Source organism: Euphorbia lathyris, chromosome 3, assembly GCF_963576675.1.
Source record: "Euphorbia lathyris chromosome 3, ddEupLath1.1, whole genome shotgun sequence".
NCBI classification, from domain to species: Eukaryota; Viridiplantae; Streptophyta; class Magnoliopsida; order Malpighiales; family Euphorbiaceae; genus Euphorbia; species Euphorbia lathyris.
The window spans coordinates 9,942,141-9,948,054 of NC_088912.1; positions in this window are offsets into that span (position 1 = coordinate 9,942,141).

Sequence of the window (5,914 nt, forward strand, 5' to 3'; positions counted from 1 at the left end):
GCTGCCAGGCACGTGTGCTCAATGGCCCACGAGGGCGCGCACCGCCAGCGGTCCCAGGCATTGCCCGGGCGTCGAGAGCGTGCCACTCGCGGTGCGTCCGACGGACGCCGCGCGCACGTCTCGAGCCGTCAAGCGGACGTTCGACCATCGTCGTCCGCGTGCGGGATGCCGTTGCGTGCCCGCGCCGTGCCGTTAATTTTCCTCAGCTTATTATTCTTTATATATTTTCAAAACTTCCGGAATCAATCGCTTCGACCGTCTTGTTTCAGGTGTTCGTCACAGGTCCTCCGACTCGGTGTCTACACCAGTTCTTGTGCTACCATCTGAGGGTGGAGGATTTGTTGTGTATACAGATGCTTCAGGTCAAGGATTAGGATGTGTTCTAATGCAAAACGGGAAGGTGATAGCTTATGCTTCTAGGCAATTGAGGCCTCATGAGAAGAATTATCCTACACATGATTTGGAGTTAGCAGCAATAGTTCATGCTTTAAAGATATGGAGACACTATTTGTATGGGGAGACGTTTCAGATTCTCACCGATCATAAGAGTCTGAAATATATTCTCACTCAGAGGGAGCTGAATTTGAGACAAAGAAGATGGATTGGGCTGTTAAAAGATTATGACTGCACTATAGACTACCATCCGGGAAAGGCTAACGTGGTTGCAGACGCCTTAAGTAGAAAGAATTTTGGTATATTGGCTAAAATGAACCCTTTACAGGAAATGAGATCCATGGATGTTCAGCTGAGAATTGATGAGGCGACTGGACTTATGGCTACCTTGCAACTGAAACCGGACTTAAGGGAGAGAATTAGATTGGTGCAGATGCAAGATCCCTTCTTACAAAGAATGTATGAGCGAGTGAAGCAAGGAAAAAAACCAGACATCACAATTGAAGAAAATGGATTATTAGTGATGGGGAACCGAATTTGTGTCCCAGATGTGGACAATTTGAGACTAGAGATTATGGAGGAAGGACACAATGCTCCTTATGCTATGCATCCTGGTATGACTAAGATGTATAGGAATTTAAGATCCTATTATTGGTGGCCTGCCTTAAAGAAAGATGTGGCAGAGTTTGTTTCCAAGTGTCTGACTTGCCAACAAGTTAAGATTGAACATCAAGCTCCCGCTGGGAAGCTGAAGCCGTTAGCTATTCCAGAATGGAAGTGGGAACATATTACTATGGACTTTGTAGTTGGGTTACCGAGGACTAGAAGGAAGCATGACAGTATTTGGGTGATTGTGGATCGATTGACAAAGTCTGCTCATTTCTTACCAATGCGAAAGACTGACCCAATGGACAAATTGGCCAAGATGTACGTGGCTGAGATAGTAAGGCTACATGGTATACCCGTCTCTATTGTGTCAGATAGAGACCCTCGATTTACCTTTAGATTTTGGGGTAGTTTGCAGTTAGCTATGGGAACAAAGCTAAATTTTAGTACTGCTTTTCATCCTCAGACTGATGGGCAGTCAGAGAGGACCATTCAAACTTTAGAGGATATGATGCGTGCTTGTGCACTTAATTTTCAGGGAGATTGGGATGTGTACCTGCCGTGATTGAATTTGCTTATAACAATAGCTTCCATAGTAGTATTGGTATGGCACCATACGAAGCACTTTATGGAAGACCTTGTAGAAGTCCAATTTGTTGGGATGTTGAGGGTATAAGACAGTTAGAAGGACCTGCGTTAGTTCAAGAAACAATAGAGAAGATAAATGTGGTGAAAAAGTGCCTTAAAGCGGCTCAAGAGCGACAAAAGGATTATGCAGATCAACACAGGAGAGAGATGGAGTACGAAGTTGGGGACAAAGTATTTCTGAAAGTATCTCCATGGAAGGGGATAGTACGTTTTGGTAGACGGGGGAAGTTGAATCCAAGATTCATTGGACCTTATGAAATTACTGAACGAATTGGACCTTTGGCATATAGGTTAGATCTCCCAAGTGAACTATCTCAGATTCACAATGTCTTCCATGTATCTGTATTAAGGAGGTATAAGTCGGATCCGAGCCATGTGATTCCTGAGCCGGAGATTGAAGTTGTAAACAAGAATCTGACAGTCAAAGAAAGGCCAGTGGAAATTTTAGAGAGACAAATACGGAAGTTGAGGAGACGAGAAATGCCTATGGTAAGAGTAAGGTGGAGTCACAACAAATCGCTTAGAGAAGCAACTTGGGAGCTGGAAGAAAACATGATGGAACAATACCCGCAATTGTTTGAGCATACTGGTATGTAAATTTCGAGGACGAAATTTTTTTTAAAGAGGGTAAAACTGTAATATCCGTAAATTTAAGGAGAGTTTTTGCAAATAAAAATTTTAAAAGTTATTTTAAATTATATTAAAATAGATGTATTATTTTAACATTTTATTATTATTATTAGTTTAGTTATTATCAGTATGATATATTAGTTATCATCATTATAGTATAGTATTATATCAAATAGGTGGTGTTATTAGTTATTATCATTAAAATATATTATATCAAATTGTTATTATTATTATTATTATATTATAAGGGTTGGGGTGAAAAGAAGTTTTTTTCTTTTCCAGAATAAAAAACGTTGTTCCTGCGCCGTCTGCGTTTTCTCTTTTTCTTTCTACTCTAATTCATCCCATAACTTCTTATTCCGGGCACCATTTGAGATAAAAAAAATTATACCATTAAATTCCTTATCACGTAAGGAAGATTTCAAGACCAATATTGCTATTTTTCTGATCGAAAAATGTGGTGACCGGTGCGTGCGTTTTTCACCGACAAAGTGTTAGATTTCGACATTTGGAGTGATTTTTAATAGCGAAAGGAGCGTACTTTTGGGCTCTCCTAAACGTTGGCTATCTGGTAGTAGTCTCCGTTCGTGCTTTCGACAACTCCGGCTAATTTCCGACCACCGGTTTCCGGTGAAACTCCGGTGAGCATTCCGGGCAGAATTTTAATCATTTCGTTTTGGTTCCAGTCTACATAATAGTGTTTCTTAATTCTTGGTCTATTAGGAGAATTGAACTAATTAGTCTAATATGAAATCTTAAAGTATTTGGTGGGGTTAGGAGTATTTTGAGTATACATTTGCATATATAATATTGTTTCAATAATAATTAATTATAGGAATGCATTTTTATAATTATAGGAGAGGAAGAGACGGGTGAGCAGGATCCCGACAGTTTGATTAGCTTTTGAGACGAGATGTAACCATAATTATATATATATATATATATATGTATATATATATATATATATATATAATTAATACTTATATGCCTATATATATTATAATTTATTCCAAAAGGGTTATGCCTATATCTATACTGTTTTAGGAAGAATTATTTATATGTTGTTATGCCTATAATTATATATCAATAAATATATGTATATTCATTCTAGGAAAATTATATCTATACCAATTAGTATATTATATATTGTTCGTGATAATGTTAGGTATGAGCTAGTTTTTGTTCTGGACAATCAATTGTTGTGGTGAACCATTATTATTTAGTGGTATGATTTTGCTTAATTAAATCGTAGAAGGTGCATATTATTTTATCACATATTGAATCATTACCTTACAAGGGAAATGTTTGTGGTTGAATGTAAAGCCGTCTCATTTCAGAATTTCACTTAATTAGCTAGCTTAAGTGGATAGGTACAATGGTCTGGAGGTTGTTGATACTGTGAATGTATACACCTGTCTTGAAAGAGGAGACGATAGGGTGTTATTAAATTTTGGATTGAGTTTGGTACTGCGTCTTGCAAGATTAGACGATAGCAGTACCGTTATAAAAGTACTTATATTGTGAAGTCTCAAGGTTGTGTGTCTTGCAAGAGTAGACGATAACGCATACCTATTTTGATGATAAAACACCATAGGACCATTATATATATATTTTACCAGGGTTTAGCTAGGGCCCTTAAAATAAATATAACTTTAGGATATTAGGCGTAGTAAAGAGTCTGGTTTGTGATATCATCTATTTAATTTTAATGATTAATTGATTAATCAAATATAATATATGTGAACTGTATGTGTGTGTATATAAATATTTATCATTATGCTTATTGAGTAGGCAGCTCACCCCTTGCCATGTTGAAATTTTCAGGCTAGGTTCAGAAGTTCTTCTATTTGCTAGATTTTCAGGTTTTTCCTGCATTCAGGCTGGCCAACACAACGATCTCATTCCCATTAGCAAATTTTATAGACACTCATTATATTTATTATACTATTTGGATTTGATTATTTGTTTAAATTTAAGTGAATATTACTGACAGGTTAAATTGGTTGGTTGGTTAATTAATTCTTTGGTTATGAGATTTTGATAGACGGTAATAAATGAGGAGCCTTTATATAATTATGTTGGTGTTTTTACTTAAATTATGATAATTGCTTAGTTTTCTATACGCCCCGGAACGGGGGTTACAGGATGTGTGGGGGTATATGTGGTGCTTGTTGTGGGAGCATCAACCCTATGAGGAGTCAATGAGAAGTAAGCTTGTGGTGAAGAGAGTGGGTTTTATGAAGTCTTTGATGAATGAGGATAGCCACCCGAGGGATAGTGAGAAGGGAGAAGAAATTCAAGACTTGGAGAATAATGGCCAAGTTAGTAATGTGGCAAGTCTTGAAGTTCCGGGACTGTTAACCCAATGTGAGAGAAGAGCTAAGCTAAGTGGGCTTGAGTTCACTATGATGTGGGCTGACAAGTGTCGCCGGGATATTCCGTTTGATGTGGGCCATAGGCAAAAAGAGATTGAGCATGATAGCTGAGCTAGTGGAATGAATGATAGCAAAGTCCGGGCATATTCAACTCAAAGTCATGTTTGGGTTGTGAAGAGTACTCAAGGAATCGCTCCAATTCGGGTTGATATATGGCACCGGGACATGTCATTGGAGGTTGGCTATAAGCGAGTGGAGGTTGAGCCTAGTATCCGGGTTGATGGCGTGAGGTATATTGAGGTTCGGGCATATTTGACTCAGGACCATGTGGGGATTTTGAAAGGTGCTTATGGGATGATCCTAGTTGGGTTGATACGTGTCGTCGGGACATTCCATTCAAGGTAGGCCATGAGCGGAAGAAGGTTGTGTTGATTCCTCAAGTTCGTAATGGAGAGATCAAGAGGATTCGTGGGTGGTCCTTTCAACGAAGTGAGGGGCGTTGGAAGATCATCCAAGCATTTATTGGGAAGTGGTTTGACAAGCTTCGCCAAGACATACCATTCGATGTTGGTAGAGAATCCGATATTGGTGGAGATTGGGAGATGAGCACCACGGAAGATGAAGTCCGGGGTGAGGCACTTGTGAAGATATGGGGAAAAACTCGTGAGGAGAAGGTGGTTCCGGCAACATTTGGAGTGGATTTCTTGAATTCATCTCGAACAACACCGATTTGAGGGCTTGGGTCCGTTCATAATGAACACATCTCATCAATACGTGGCAAGCAACTTAGGGTCAAGTTCTTTTTAAGAGGGAGTGTATGATGTGGGCATATTTCCACTGGCCACGATCCCGAGGCCAAGAGGACGAGGAGCTTAGTGTCAAAGCTAACAAGGGCTATGGAGAGCCATCCAAGGAGGAGGGAAGCAGCAGTAGTCATCAAGACACGCGGAGCGTGTCTATCACTATGCAGAGCGTGCCGAACCCAATCCGAGAAGAGAGTCCCGAAGGTCATCCACGCGGGGCATGCTTCCTCATACGCGGAGCGCAGATCAGACGTCCGAAAATAATGCTACCCAGGAGGTCAACTACGCGGGGCATGTCTTCGAGGCGCGGAGCATGGAGCGAGCTTCCGAAGTGAGTTCTGGCCAGGAGGGCAAGTACGCGGGGCGCACTTCCGGGGACGCCACGCGTGAAGCCATCGACGAAGAGTCCCAAGTTCAGGAGCTTCAACACGCGGGGCGTGATTACAGGGACGCCACGCG